At 38.5% G+C, this 17,568-nt stretch overlaps 1 pseudogene; it reads left to right on the forward strand.

Annotated features, from left to right (window-relative positions):
* Positions 1 to 437: 437 nt before the first annotated feature.
* Positions 438 to 16,391, forward strand: Zfp715-ps2 (zinc finger protein 715, pseudogene 2; annotated as a pseudogene).
* Positions 16,392 to 17,568: the final 1,177 nt, after the last annotated feature.

Genomic DNA, 17,568 nt, shown 5'->3' on the forward strand with positions numbered 1-17,568 from the left:
TGTCCTACTTAAAGTGCTCTATCCACATTATGAGATGTAATTGAAATCCAATTCCTCACCCTGCTCCCAAACCACATGGGAGAGAGAGCTCATGGCCCATAGAGGTAGGCACTCCAAAGTCTGCAGAGAAAGAGTGACTGCAAGTACTGACCACCATTGCTGATATCCCTGGCCCAAGAGGGACCTGTATATGGCCTCTGGGAAAAGGAAGATAGGGGTACTCAAGCTGCAGGTTCCTTGCAGTCTAGACACCGAACAGATGTGAAGTGACCTGGTCAAACAGATCCCTGCATCCAATTCCCATGGGAGGGAGAGCTAAATCTTCAGAGGGGCAGACACACCTGGGAAGCCAGAAGAGACTACACTCGGCTGACAGTTTTGACTCTAGAGGAAAACGCCAGTGCCATCTGGGCCCCCTGTTCACAGAGATCCAAGAAATGGCGGTGCAGGCCATCTGGTTGCTGCCCTCACATATAGCAGCCCTGAAGAGCGACTTCAAGCCTGAGACCAGAGGTAAGACCCACTTTTCTACTCCAAGTAACCTGCCTGGTGAACTCAGGACACATGCCCACAGGAAGAGCTGAAGACCAATAGACAGGAAATACTACAAAATTGAAAGCAGAATACACTGTTCCCATAACTGGCTCAAAAAAAGAAAGAAAAAAAAGAAAAAAAAAAGAAAAAAATAAGTCTACAGCACTCCTGACACACAGGCCTATAAGCCACTGTCAGAAATAGAAGAACAAGGAAACAGCAGAGACAACCTGATGGCAAGAGGCAAGCACAGGAATTCAAGCAACAGAAACCAAGACTAAATGGCATCATTGGAGCCGAATTCTCTCACCAAAGCAAACAATGAACATCCAAACACACCAGAAAAGTAAGATCTAGATTTGAAAACACATTTGATCATGAAGATGGAGGACTTCAAGAGATACACAAAGAACTCCCTTAGAGAAACGCAGAAAAACATAAATAAACAAGGAGAAGCCTACAGAGAAGAATCACAAAAATCCCTGAAATAATTACAAGAAAACACAATCAAACAGATGAAGGAATTAAAAATGGAAAGAGAAGCAATAAATGAAACACAAAGAGAGATAATGTTGCATATAGAAAACCAAAGAAAGACACAGGGAACCGTAGATACAAGAATCACCAAAAGAATGCAAGAGATAGAAGGGAGAATCACAGGAGCAGAAGATTCCATAGAAATTATTGAAAATACTTTTAAAGATAATGTAAAACGGAAAAAGCTACTGGCCCAAAACATACAAGAATCCAGGACACAATGAGAGGATCAAAGCTAAGCATAATAGGTATAGAAGAGAGTGAAGGCTCACAACTCAAAGGACCAGTAAATATCTCCATCAAAATCATAGAAGAAAACTTCCTAAGCCTAAAGAAAGAGTTGCCCATAAACATACAAGAAGCCTGTAGAACTCAACATAGATTGGACTGGAAAAGAAACTCCTCCTGTCAAATAATAGTAAAAACACCAAATACACAAAGCAAAGAAAGAATATTAAAAGCAGTAAGGGAAATTGGTCAAGTAACATATAAAGGCAGAGCTATCAGAATCGCAACAGACTTCTCACCAGAGGTTATGAAAGTCAGAAGATCCTGGACAGAGGTCATACAGATCCTAACAGAACACAAATGCCACCCCAGGTTACTGTATCCAGGAAAACTCTCAATTAACATAGATGGAGAAACCAAGATATTCCATGACAAAACCAAATTTACACAATATCGTTCTTCAAATCCAGCCCTACAAAGGATAATAAATGTTAAAGCCGAACACAAGGAGGCAAGCAAGCTACACCATAGTAAATGCAAAAAATTAATCGTTTTGCAACAAAACAAAGAGAAGACATGCATAAACATAATCTCACATCCAAACATGAATATAACAAAGAGCAACAATCCCTATTCAGTAATATTTCCCAACATCAATGGACTCAAGTCCCCAATAAAATGATACAGATTAACAAACCAGACATGAAATGAGGACCCACAATTTGTTTGCCTACAGGAAACACTCCTCAGAGACAAAGACAGTCGCTAACTCAGAGTAAAAGGCTGGAAAAAAACTTTCCATGCAAATGGTCTGAAGAAGCAAGCTGGAGTAGCCATTCTTATATTGAATAAAATTTATTTTCAACCAAAAGTCATCAAAAATTTTAAGAAAGGACATTTCATATTCATCCAGCGAAAAATCAACCAAGATGAACTCTCAATCCTGTAGAGAGGAAAAACTACACGCCCGAAAGCAGAACACTCTGTCCCCATAACTGACTGAAAGAGAGGAAAACAGGTCTACAGCACTCCTGACACACAGGCTTATAGGACAGTCTAGCCACTGTCAGAAATAGCAGAACAAAGTAACACTAGAGATAATCTGATGGCGAGACGCAAGCGCAGGAACCCAAGCAACAGAAACCAAGACTACATGCCATCATCAGAGCCCAATTTTCCCACCAAAACAAACATGGAATATCCAAACACACCAGAAAAGCAAGATCTAGTTTCAAAATCATATTTGATCATGATGCTGGAGGACTTCAAGAAAGACATGAACACACTTAGGGAAGCACAGGAAAACATTAATAAACAAGTAAAAGCCTACAGAGAGGAATCGCAAAAATCCCTGAAAGAATTCCAGGAATACACAATCAAACAGTTGAAGCAATTAAAAATAGAAATAGAAGCAATCAAGAAAGAACACATGGAAACAACCCTGGATATAGAAAACCAAAAGAAGAGACAAGGAGCTGTAGATACAAGATTCACCAACAGAATACAAGAGATGGAAGAGAGAATCTCAGGAGCAGAAGATTCCATAGAAATCATTGACTCAACTGTCAAAGATAATGTAAAGCGGAAAAAGCTACTGGTCCAAAACATACAGGAAATCCAGGACTCAATGAGAAGATCAAACCTAAGGATAATAGGTATAGAAGAGAGTGAAGACTCCCAGCTCAAAGGACCAGTAAATATCTTCAACAAAATCATAGAAGAAAACTTCCCTAACCTAAAAAAAGAGATACCCATAGACATACAAGAAGCCTACAGAACTCCAAATAGATTGGACCAGAAAAGAAACACCTCCCGTCACATAATTGTCAAAACACCAAACGCACAAAATAAAGAAAGAATATTAAAAGCAGTAAGGGAAAAAGGTCAAGTAACATATAAAGGGAGACCTATCAGAATCACACCAGACTTCTCGCCAGAAACTATGAAGGCCAGAAGATCCTGGACTGATGTCATACAGACCCTAAGAGAACACAAATGCCAGCCCAGGTTACTGTATCCAGCAAAACTCTCAATTAACATAGATGGAGAAACCAAGATATTCCATGACAAAACCAAATTTACACAATATCTTTCTACAAATCCAGCACTACAAAGGATAATAAATGGTAAAGCCCAACATAAGGAGGCAAGCTATACCCTAGAAGAAGCAAGAAACTAATCGTCTTGGCAACAAAACAAAGAGAATGAAAGCACACAAACATAACCTCACATCCTAATATGAATATAACGGGAAGCAATAATCACTATTCCTTAATATCTCTCAATATCAATGGCCTCAACTCCCCAATAAAAAGACATAGATTAACAAACTGGATACGCAACGAAGACCCTGCATTCTGCTGCCTACAGGAAACACACCTCAGAGACAAAGACAGACACTACCTCAGAGTGAAAGGCTGGAAAACAACTTTCCAAGCAAATGGTCAGAAGAAGCAAGCTGGAGTAGCCATTCTAATATCAAATAAAATCAATTTCCAACTAAAAGTCATCAAAAAAGATAAGGAAGGACACTTCATATTCATCAAAGGAAAAATCAACCAAGATGAACTCTCGATCCTAAATATCTATGCCCCAAATACAAGGGCACCTACATACGTAAAAGAAACCTTACTAAAGCTCAAAACACACATTGCACCTCACACAATAATAGTGGGAGATTTCAACACCCCACTCTCATCAATGAACAGATCATGGAAACAGAAATTAAACAGTGATGTAGACAGACTAAGAGAAGTCATGAGCCAAATGGACTTAACGGATATTTATAGAACATTCTATCCTAAAGCAAAAGGATATACCTTCTTCTCAGCTTCTCATGGTACTTTCTCCAAAATTGACCATATAATTGTTCAAAAAACTGGCCTCAACAGGTACAGAAAGATAGAAATAATCCCATGCGTGCTATCGGACCACCACGGCCTAAAACTGGTCTTCAATAACAATAAGGGAACAATGCCCACATATACGTGGAAATTGAACAATGCTCTACTCAATGACAACCTGGTCAAGGAAGAAATAAAGAAAGAAATTAAAAACTTTTTAGAATTTAATGAAAATGAAGGTACAACATACCCAAACTTATGGGACACAATGAAAGCTGTGCTAAGAGGAAAACTCATAGCGCTGAGTGCCTGCAGAAAGAAACAGGAAAGACCATATGTCAGCAGCTTGACAGCACACCTAAAAGCTCTAGAACAAAAAGAAGCAAATACACCCAGGAGGAGTAGAAGGCAGGAAATAATCAAACTCAGAGCTGAAATCAACCAAGTAGAAACAAAAAGGACCATAGAAACAATCAACAGAACCAAAAGTTGGTTCTTTGAGAAAATCAACAAGATAGATAAACCCTTAGCCAGACTAACGAGAGGACACAGAGAGTGTGTCCAAATTAACAAAATCAGAAATGAAAAGGGAGACATAACTACAGATTCGGAGGAAATTCAAAAAATCATCAGATCTTACTATAAAAACCTATATTCAACAAAATTTGAAAATCTTCAGGAAATGGACTATTTCCTAGACAGATACCAGGTATCGAAGTTAAATCAGGAACAGATAAACCAGTTAAACAACCCCATAACTCCTAAGGAAATAGAAGCAGTCATTAAAGGTCTCCCAACCAAAAAGAGCCCAGGTCCAGACGGGTTTAGTGCAGAATTCTATCAAACCTTCATAGAAGACCTCATACCAATATTATCCAAACTATTCCACAAAATTGAAACAGATGGAGCCCTACCGAATTCCTTCTATGAAGCCACAATTACTCTTATACCTAAACCACACAAAGACACAACAAAGAAAGAGAACTTCAGACCAATTTCCCTTATGAATATCGACGCAAAAATACTCAATAAAATTCTGGCAAACCGAATTCAAGAGCACATCAAAACAATCATCCACCATGATCAAGTAGGCTTCATCCCAGGCATGCAGGGATGGTTTAATATACGGAAAACCATCAACGTGATCCATTATATAAACAAACTGAAAGAACAGAACCACATGATCATTTCATTAGACGCTGAGAAAGCAATTGACAAAATTCAACACCCCTTCATGATAAAAGTCCTGGAAAGAATAGGAATTCAAGGCCCATACCTAAACATAGTAAAAGCCATATACAGCAAACCAGTTGCTAACATTAAACTAAATGGAGAGAAACTTGAAGCAATCCCACTAAAATCAGGGACTAGACAAGGCTTCCCACTCTCTCCCTACTTATTCAATATAGTTCTTGAAGTTCTAGCCAGAGCAATCAGACAACAAAAGGAGATCAAAGGGATACAGATCGGAAAAGAAGAGGTCAAAATATAACTATTTGCAGATGACATGATAGTATATTTAAGTGATCCCAAAAGTTCCACCAGAGAACTACTAAAGCTGATAAACAACTTCAGCAAAGTGGCTGGGTATAAAATTAACTCAAATAAATCAGTTGCCTTCCTCTATACAAAAGAGAAACAAGCCGAGAAAGAAATTAGGGAAACGACACCCTTCATAGTAGACCCAAATAATATAAAGTACCTTGGTGTGACTTTAACCAAGCAAGTAAAAGATCTGTACAATAAGAACTTCAAGACACTGAGGAAAGAAATTGAAGAAGACCTCAGAAGATGGAAAGATCTCCCATGCTCATGGATTGGCAGGATTAATATAGTAAAAATGGCCATTTTACCAAAAGCAATCTACAGATTCAATGCAATCCCCATCAAAATACCAATCCAATTCTTCAAAGAGTTAGACAGAACAATTTGCAAATTCATCTGGAATAACAAAAAACCCAGGATAGCTAAAGCTATCCTCAACAATAAAAGGACTTCAGGGGGAATCACTATCCCTGAACTCAAGCAGTATTACAGAGCAATAGTGATAAAAACTGCATGGTATTGGTACAGAGACAGACAGATAGACCAATGGAATAGAATTGAAGACCCAGAAATGAACCCACACACCTATGGTCACTTGATTTTTGACAAAGGAGCCAAAACCATCCAATGGAAAAAAGATAGCATTTTCAGCAAACGGTGCTGGTTCAACTGGAGGGCAACATGTAGAAGAATGCAGATCGATCCATGATTATCACCCTGTACAAAGCTTAAGTCCAAGTGGATCAAGGACCTCCACATCAAACCAGACACACTCAAACTAATAGAAGAAAAACTAGGGAAGCATCTGGAACACATGGGCACTGGAAAAAATTTCCTGAACAAAACACCAATGGCTTATGCTCTAAGATCAAGAATCGACAAATGGGATCTCATAAAACTGCAAAGCTTCTGTAAGGCAAAGGACACTGTGGTTAGGACAAAACGGCAACCAACAGATTGGGAAAAGATCTTTACCAATCCTACAACAGATAGAGGCCTTATATCCAAAATATACAAAGAACTCAAGAAGTTAGACCGCAGGGAAACAAATAACCCTATTAAAAAATGGGGTTCAGAGCTAAACAAACAATTCACAGCTGAGGAATGCCGAATGGCTGAGAAACACCTAAAGAAATGTTCAACATCTTTAGTCATAAGGGAAATGCAAATCAAAACAACCCTGAGATTTCACCTCACACCAGTGCGATTGGCTAAGATCAAAAACTCAGGTGACAGCAGATGCTGGCGAGGATGTGGAGAAAGAGGAACACTCCTCCATTGTTGGTGGGATTGCAGACTGGTAAAACCATTCTGGAAATCAGTCTGGAGGTTCCTCAGAAAATTGGACATTGAACTGCCTGAGGATCCAGCTATACCTCTCTTGGGCATATACCCAAAAGATGCCTCAACATATAAAAGAGACACGTGCTCCACTATGTTCATCGCAGCCTTATTTATAATAGCCAGAAAATGGAAAGAACCCAGATGCCCTTCAACAGAGGAATGGATATAGAAAATGTGGTACATCTACACAATGGAATATTACTTAGCTATCAAAAACAACGAGTTTATGAAATTCGTAGGCAAATGGTTGGAACTGGAAAATATCATCCTGAGTGAGCTAACCCAATCACAGAAAGACATACATGGTATGCACTCATTGATAAGTGGCTATTAGCCCAAATGCTTGAATTACCCTAGATCCCTAGAACAAACGAAACTCAAGACGGATGATCAAAATGTGAATGCTTCACTCCTTCTTTAAATGAGGAAAAAGAATACCCTTGGCAGGGAAGGGAGAGGCAAAGATTAAAACAGAGACTTAAGGAACACCCATTCAGAGCCTGCCCCACCTGTGGCCCATACATATACAGCCACCCAATTAGACAAGATGGATGAAGCAAAGAAGTGCAGACCGACAGGAGCCGGATGTAGATCGCTCCTGAGAGACACAGCCAGAATACAGCAAATATAGAGGCGAATGCCAGCAGCAAACCACTGAACTGAGAATAGGTCCCCTATTGAAGGAATCAGAGAAAGAACTGGAAGAGCTTGAAGGGGCTTGAGACCCCAAAAGTACAACAATGCCAAGCAACCAGAGCTTCCAGGGACTAAGCCACTACCTAAAGACTATACATGGACTGACCCTGGACTCTGACCCCATAGGTAGCAATGAATATCCTAGTAAGAGCACCAGTGGAAGAGGAAGCCCTGGGTCCTGCTAAGACTGAACCCCCAGTGAACTAGTCTATGGGGGGAGGGCGGCAATGGGGGGAGGGTTGGGAGGGGAACACCCATAAGGAAGGGGAGGGGGGAGGGGGATGTTTGCCCGGAAACCGGGAAAGGGAATAACACTCGAAATGTATATAAGAAATACTCAAGTTATTAAAAAAAAAAGAAAAAAAATTAAAAAAAAAAAGATAAAACCACATGATATTTTCATTAGGTGCTGAGGAACCATTTGTCAAAATTCTACACCCCATCATGATAGAAATCCTGGAAAGAACAGGAAGTCAAGGCCCATACCTAAACATAGTAAAAGACATATACAGCAAACCAGTAACTAATATTAAACTAAATGGAGAGAAACGTGAAGCAATCCCACTTAAATCAGGGACTAGACAAGGCTGCCCACTCTCTCCTTACTTATTCAATATAGTTCTTGAAGTTCTAGCCAGAGCAATCAGACAACAAAAGGCAATCAAAGGGATACAGTTTGGAAAAGAAGCAGTCAAAATATCACTCTTTGCAGATGATATGATAATATACTTAAGTGATTCCAAAAGTTCTAAAAGAGAACTACTAAACCTGATAAACAGCTTCAGCAAAGTGGCTGGGTATAAAATTAACTCAAATAAATCAGTAGCCTTCTTCTACACAAAAGAGAAACAAGCCAAGAAAGTAATTAGGGAAACGACACACTTCATAATAGACCCAAATAATATAAAGTACCTCGGTGTGACTTTAACCAAGCAAGTGAAAGATATGTACAATAAGAACTTCAAGCCTCTGAAGAAAGAAATTGAAGATCTCAGAAGATGGACAAATCTCCCATGCTCGTGGATTGGCTGGATTAGTATAGTAAAAATGTCCATTTTACCAAAAGTGATCTACAGATTCAATGCAATTCCCATCAAAATACCAATCCAATTCTTCAGAGAGTTAGACAGAACAATTTGTAAGTTCATCTGGAATAACAAAAATCCCAAGAGAGCTAAAACTATGCTCAACAATAAAAGGACTCCCAGGGGAATTACTAATCCCTAACCTCAAGCAGCATTACAGAGCATTAGTGACAAAAACTATATGATATTGGCACAAAATCAGGCAGATGGAATAGAATTGAAGAACCAAAAATGAACCACCACACCTATTGTCACTTGATTTTTGACAAAGGAGCCAAAACAGTTCAATGGAAAAAGATAGCATTTTCAGCAAATGATGCTGGTTCACATGGAGGTCAACATGTAGAAGAATGCAGATTGATACATGCTTATCACCCTCTACAAAGCTTAAATCCAAGTGGATGAAGGACCTCCAAATCAAACCAGATACACTCAAACTAATAGAAGAAAAAGTGGGGAAGTATCTCAAACACATGAAGACTGGAGAAAATTTCCTGAACAAAACATGATAGCTTATGCTCTAAGATCAAGAATCGACAAATGGGATCTCATAAAACTACAAACTTCTGTAAGTCAAAGGACACTTTTGTTATGAAAAAGTTGCAACCAACTGATTGGGAAAATATCTTTACCAATCCTGCACCTGATAAAGGGCTCATATCCAATATATACAAAGAACTCACCAAGTTAGATGGCAGGGCGACAAATAACCCTATTGAGAAATATGGTTCAGATCTAAACAAAGAATTCCCAGCTAAGGAATGTCATACAGCTGAGAAATACCTAAAGAAATGTTCAACATCTCTAGTCATAAAGTAAATGCAAATCAAAACAACCCTGAGGGTTGGAGATTTAGCTCAGTCGTAGAGCGCTTGCCTAGGAAGCGCAAGGCCCTGGGTTCGGTCCCCAGCTCCAAAAAAAAAAAAAAAAAAAAAAAAAAAGAACCAAAACAAACAAACAAAAAAAAAACCAAAAAAACAAAAACAAACAAAACAAAACAAAACAAAGCAACCCTGAGAGTCCACCTCACACCAGTCAGAATGACTAAGATCAAAAACTCCTATGACAGCAGATGCTGGTGAGGATATGGAGAAAGAGGAACATTCTTCCATTGTTGGTGGGATTGCAGACTGGTACAACCATTCTGGAAATCAGTCTGCTGGTTCCTCAGAATATTGGACATTTAACTAACTGAGAACCCAGCTATACGTCTCTTGGACATATACCCCGAAGGATGCTCCAACCTGAAACAAAGACACATGCTCCACTGTGTTCATAGCAGCCTTATTTATAATAGAGAGCAGCTGGAAAGGACCCAGATGCCCTTCAACCGAGGAATGGATACAGAAAATATGGTACATTTACACAATGGAATATTACTCAACTATCAAAACAATGACTTTATGAAATTCATAAGCGAATGGATGGAACTGGAAAATATCATCCTGAATGAGGTAAACTAATTGCAAAAAACCACACATGGTGTGCACACATTAACAAGTGGATATTAGCCCAAATGCTCCAATTACCATAGATGCACAGATCATGGGAAACTCAAGAAGGATGACCAAAATGTGAATGATTCAATCCTTCTTTAAAAGGGGAGCAAGAATAACCTTGGGAGGGAATAGGGAGGCAAAGTTTAGAACAGAGCCTGAAGGAACGCCCATTCTGAACATACTCCACATGTGGCCCATACATATAGAGCCCCCAAACTAAATAAGATGGATGAAGCAAAGAAGAGCACGCTGACAGAAACCCGACGTAGATCTCTCCTGAGAGACAAAGCCAGAAGATGGAAAATACATGGGTGAATTCCAGCAGCAAACCACTGAACTGAGAACAGGACCCCCGATGTAGGAATCAGAGAAAGGACTGAAAGAGTTTGAAGGGTTGTGAGACCCTATATGAACAACCATGCCAACCAACCAGAGCTTCCAGGGACTAAGCCACTACCCAAAGACTATACATGGACTGACCCTGGGCTCCAACTGTATAGGTAACAATGAATAGTTTAGTAAGGGCACCAGTGGAAGGGAAGCCCTTGACCCTACCAATACTGAACCCCAGTGAATGGGATTGTTGGGGAGAGGGTGGTAATGGAAGGAGGATAGGGAGGGGAATGCCCATATAGAAGGGGAGGGGAAAGTTTTAGGGTGTTGTTTGCCTGGAAAGTGGGAAAGGTAATAACAATTGAAATGTAAACAAGAAATACCCAATTTAATAAAGATGGAAAAAAAAAGAGAAAGGAATCCAGTTCCTGCTTTTCTGGTGTGTTGTTGTATCCCAGGATGTTGTGTGGTTTATGAACTGTGTTCTGACGATACCAAGTAGACTTGGTTTCTCTTGCTTAGTTTCTTGTGCTTCCCTCTCACTATCTGGGTATCTCTGGTGTTCGTTGGTCTTTTTTTTTTTTTTTCCGTTGGTCTTGAGGTATCGGACAGAGCTTGTTCCTTCTGTGTGCCCATGAGCTTGTGATCTTTGGAGTGAGGACACCACTGGGAGACCACGTTTCTCTGTGCAGCATTTGGATTAAAAGTGTTGCTGGGCATCCTTAGCTTTGGTTACAAATATATACTGTCACGATTCATTCCCAAGATTCTCTGCAGTTCCTGTGTCCTTGGGCTTCTGGCAAGTCCCTTGAAATTGTAGTTCTATGTGTGGCCTAGGAATGAGGGTCATCCTGGGACACCAGCTCTTTCTGGACAGAATTTGGTTACAGAGGTCTTTAGGATAACCCCATTGCTGGGAACAGGTAGAGACTAGAAGAATCCTGTCCAAGGGTGCTCTTTAGTTCCTGTGCCCTATGTTCTCAGGGCACGTCCCTTTTTGAAGGTCCACTGGAATGAAAGTGGTGGTCCTACATGCAGGCTTCAAATGAGAGCATTTCTGTGTGACCAGCTCTTTCCATGCATTGCCTGGCTATAGAGGTCTGTGGTACAGTCCCAACTCCAAGGTACAGACGAAGCCAGGAAGGATCCTTTCCGAGGCTGCTCTCCAGATTCTGTGCCCTCTGAGCTCCCTGTGGGTCAATCTTGTGACAATTATTAGAGTAAATTAGGGTTTTCCATGTGGGTTCAGGAGTGAGATAACTCCTGGGAAGCTCTTTCTGGGCAGTAAGATGGCAAGGAGGGTCATGGTATAGCGCCAGCTCTGTGCTGAAATGGACACTAGATATAAAGTTATATTTTTGTACGATAAATTTGCTAGTGTGTATATCACCTGAAGTAGTAGAAAAACTGTGTTCTGGTGGTACTTTAATTTCCTATTTATTTTATTGTGCTATTACTTGTCCTTTAGCAAATAGTAGTTTTCTTGTTTTGGCATGCCTGGAGGTCACTTATGGCAGCAGGACTCTAGGAATATACATAGACCTTTTAGTCAGTCCTCCTGGTTTCTGTCATTTCAGGCAGATTTGAGTTGCCTTATGTCTGTGAAGGCTCTCAGGGATGTAGGCATAAGGGCAGGTTCCTAATAGATTCGTCTGGAATTGCAAATAGGCATGAGGACTTGGAGTTGTAGCAGAAAGTAGATAGGGCAGACATCATATATGCTGTGGTTTCCAGGGGACCAGCAATTAGGGGTGTGTATAATTGGCATCTCACTTTGTTGTGATGGCAGAAGTCCTCCAGACAATTAGGTGGAAGAGTGCAGAACTGGGATTTCACAAGTATCATTTAAGTAATGTGTATCTGTTCAAAGGTCAGTTCCAAAATTTCTTATTTCAATTTCAAATGTAGTTTTCTACAGTTTTATAATGTGATCTTATGCACATTCAGAATTTGTACTTCTTTAAGATGTCCTTAGTCAATAGGTAAATGCAAATCAAACAACCCTCATAACAATCAGAATAGATAAGAACAAAATTCAAGGTGACAGCATATGTTGGAGATTATGTAGAGAAAAAGCAATGCTCCTCCTTTGCTGATAGGATTGGAAACTGGCACAACTACTCTGGAAATCAATCTGGCAGTTCCTCAAAAAAAAAAAAATCAAAATAGATCTACCTGAAGACCCAGCTATATCACTCTTGGGCATAGACCCAAAATATGCCACTCCATGTTACAGGGGTCATGTTTCCTCTGTTCATAGTGGCTTTATTTATGATAAGCAGAAGCAGGAGGCACAACAGAATATCCTTGGCATCCCACAACAGAAGTATTGTTTTTCAAAATGTTATATTCCATTTATATTATGGAATACTTCTGAGCTAGTAAGAGCAAAGACATCATGAGTTTGCAGGCAAGTGGAGGGAACTTGAAAATATCATCTTGAGTGAGGCAACTGAGACCGAAAAGAGCGTGAATAGTGAAACTCACTAATAAGTGGATATTTGTAAAAAAAATACAGACTACTCAGGATAAAATCCATAGGACTCAAGAAGGTTAACAAGCAGAAAGGACTAAGTTAGGATGCCTCAATCCCACTTGGATGGGAAAGGAATACAATCACAGGTGTTAGAAGGGAAGGACCTAGGTGATGAGAGGAAGAGTTGAACTCTAAAGGTATTGGGGTGTGGCAAAATGAATGAAACCCTAATGTCCAGCAGAAAGAATGGGAATGAGAACTCTTGGGAGGTAGGAATTGTTGGTACCCTCTAGAATATACCAAATAACAGGGATGTGAGAGAGTCCCAGGACTCATAAGGAGAGACCTCAGATGAAAGAACCTATTATGGGGAGAAGGAACTTATAGAGCCTAAATCAAGTAGAAAGACAGGGTATCAAATATAGTGATGAGTTTGCTTTCACACAGTCAAACTCTGATACAGTATAGTTCCTTTCTGAAAGAACCGTGGAGTCAATAATGGAAAAGGGGCTGAGGAAAAAGTTGGGCAAATGATACACTCAAATTGGGATCCAAACCAAAGGGACTGAGGACTCCAAGTTTAGACTCCATTAAGGATGCTATGGTTTGCTTACAAACAGGGGCCCTTCATGATTGACCTCTGAAAGACTCAACAAGAAGCTAAAAGGGTCAGATACAGGTATTTACACCCAACCAATGTATAGAAACTGGTGAAACTGATGATGAATAAGCTAAAACATCAAAAAATGGAGGATCATGGCAAACCTTTAGGAAGACTAGCAGTCTCAACTAATCTGGAACCCTTAGATCTCTCCCCGAATCAGCCATCCTTCCCCAGTTGAAGTGAGTCTACTAACACATATACAGCAGAGAAATACAGGGTCTGTACTTAGTTAGAGAAGATGCATCTAACCCTCAAGAAACTTGAGGCCTCAAAGAATGGGTGATCTTTTGCAGTTGGGTGTTGGGGATCCAGATATTTTCTTGCTACTGGCAGTGTGAGTGAGTATGTAATGTGCAAGAGTTAGAGTGTGGTCCTGGAAGGGTATAAATTGTGTACTATAGAGAAGTTTAAAAAATAAAAATAAAACATATGTATAAAATTATTCTTGTTGGTGTATTTGCCATCATGTTATCATTGATGAAAATCATATATATATATATAATCATATATATATACATTTGTATATTATAGATTTCAGAATATTTCTTAATATATGTTTATGACAATTATGTCTTTGGAACAAAAATTGGTATAATTCATTGTTGTATGATTTTGCCATGATCCTCAGATAGGTACTATTACATGAATTATGCATAAATATTATTTTCAACCAATTGCAAATTGTCATATAATGACATTTTCTCATTAATTTCATCTCTGAATTCTGATCATGCTAAGAAGCTATTCCCAAAGGTATTTACACAGGACTATTTTCAGAAGATAATAACACAAAGATATATATGTAATAGCCTTTCAGCACTACATAGAGAGAAATTCTGGGACTCCAGACCTGGAAGTGAAGAATGTGAAATATGTTATTATAGAAATGATCTGCTTGCAAAACACATCTGTTTCACTCCTGAAACAGATCAGGAAACTCCAGATATTCTTATTGAGAGAACTCACTCCTCAGATCTTAAGACTCACTTCAGAATTTCTACTCAAGGAACAACTTACAAATATAATGAATGTGTGAAATCCTTTATGCTGTTCTCAAGACTTAAAACTCAAGACAGAATCCAAACCAGAGACAAACATTACAAGTCTAATGAATGGGGGAAATCATTTACAGTTTCTTCAAATCTGCATGTTCACCATGGAATTCATACTGGAGATGAATCTTACAAAGATAACCAATGCAGAAAATCCTTTATATGGTTCTCAAGACTAAAAGTTCATCACAGAATCCATATAAGAGATAAACTCTACAAATGTAAGGAATGTGGAAAATCCTTTACCAATTCCTCAAATCTTCATGTTCACTGCAGAAGTCATACTGGAGACAAACCTTACATATGTAATGAATGTGGGAAATCTTTCACATGTTCCTCAAGTCTTAAAATTCACCAGCGATCACATACTGGAGACAAACCTTACAAATGTACTGACTGTGGGAAATCTTTCACGCAGTTCTCACACCTGAAATGTCACTACAGAATTCACACTGGTGACAAACCTTACAAATGTAATGAATGTGGGAAATATTTCACACAGTCCTCAAGTCTTAAAAATCACCAGAGAACACATACTGGAGACAAACCTTATAAGTATACTGAATGTGGGAAATCTTTCACACAGTCTTCAAATCTTAAATGTCACTACAGAATCCATAATAGAGACAAACCTTACAAATGTACTGACTGTGGGAAATCTTTTACATACTCCTCAAGCCTTAAACTTCACAATAGAATCCATAGTGGAGACAAACCTTACAAATGTACTGACTGCGGGAAATCTTTCACACAGTCCTCACATCTTAAAGTTCATCACAGAATCCATACTAGAGACAAAACTTACAAATGTAATGAATGTGGCAAATCTTTTACACACTCCTCAAGCCTTAAAGTTCACAATAGAATCCATAGTGGAGACAAACCTTACAAATATAATGAATGTGAGAAATCATTCACATGCTCCTCAAGTCTTAAAATCCACCAGAGATCTCATACTGGAGACAAACCTTACAAATGTAATGAATATGAGAAATCATTCACATGCTCCTCAAGTCTTAAAATCCACCAGAGATCTCATACTGGAGACAAACCCTACAAATGTAATGAATGTGGGAAATCTTTCAAACAGTTCTCAGATCTTAAATGTCACAACAGAATCCATACTGGAGACAAACCTTACAAATGTACTGAGTGCGGGCAATCTTTTACACACTCCTCAAGTCTTAAAATTCGCCAGATATCACATACTGGAGACAAACCTTACAAATGTACTGACTGCGGGAAATCTTTCACACAGTCCTCAAAACTTAAACTTCACCACAGAATCCATACTGGAGACAAACCTTACAAATGTTCTGAGTCTGGGTAATTTTGCACACAGTTCTCAAATCTTAAAATTTACCAAAGATGACATATTGGAGACAAACCTTACAAATGTAAAGAATGTGGGAAATTATTCTCTCCTCTCATCTTAAAGTTCACCACAGAATGCAGACTGAAAACAAATCTTAAAATGTAATAAGTTTAGGAAATCATCTACATATTCCTCAAATCTTCAGTTTACCACAGAATCCATACTGGAGAAAATTTTTAAAATTTATTGAATGTTGCAAATCTTATGCACAATCTTAAGATCTTAAAGTTCACCACAGAATATGTACTGGAGACAAACATTACAAATATAATTAATGTAGAATATCATTTAATCAATCATGACAACTTCAAGTTCACTACAGAATCCATAGAAAAGGTAATCTCCAAGAATGAAAAAAAGTTGTCATGTCTGTTTCCTGTTCTTCAACTCTCCAAGTTCATCAAATTCCATACTGAAAAGCAGCCATATAAATGCAATGAATGTGGGAAATTCTTTTCCTGGTCCTTATCGCTTCAAGGTCACCACAGAATCCATTCAGGAGATGAACATTACTAATGTAAAGGAGGTGGAAATGTCTTCATAGAAATCATATCTTTGAACACAGCATAGAATTCAAACTGGAAACTTTACAAATGTAAACAATATAGCAAATCATTTAGTACAAGTTCAATCCTTGAATCAAATAGATCCATGTACCAGACCAACTTGATAGGCTAATTGCTTTATGTGTATTTTCAAGAAACATTAATTCAAAAAGAGAAATATAGTTATAAGAATTTAAACAGTGCTGAAACCTAAGTCATTAAAAGTGAATTCCCACAGGGTAGCCATGTGCTTGATATTAGTTGGAAATATTTTACCCAGAAGCGACTCTATTATTCATCATAAGTAGTTATATTAAATATAAACTGTTAAAAATTTTTCACCTAACCTTAATCTGTCACCACTGATTATTAATGATATAAATTTCATTTTCAAACTTATTAAACAATATTTTAAAATATAAACATTTAAGCTAAAATAATAACTATTCTTACACAAACTTGTTATATATGATTTATATACTTCATCTTGGTGGAATATTTGAATTTGTGGTATGCATGCACTGTGAATTTTATTGTGTTGTTAGTCTTTGAACACTATAGAGTAATTTTATAATTTGAAACCAAATCCTTCTTTGACACAATTATCAATAAATATAACTCTTTTTTACTACTGCATTGTTGTAATTAATATACATTTCATGCTGGAATGCATCCATTTGTATATTCCATTTCGTGATTGATGATGACAAAGAAAACCTGTCCCCAAAGCATAAATTTGATAACTTTAGAAAAATATTAGACAGGAATTATGAGGAATATGTATGGTGATGCACGGAACCCTGAGGTTTTCT

The sequence above is a fragment of the Rattus norvegicus genome, chromosome 13 (genome assembly GCF_036323735.1).
Source record: "Rattus norvegicus strain BN/NHsdMcwi chromosome 13, GRCr8, whole genome shotgun sequence".
NCBI classification, from domain to species: Eukaryota; Metazoa; Chordata; class Mammalia; order Rodentia; family Muridae; genus Rattus; species Rattus norvegicus.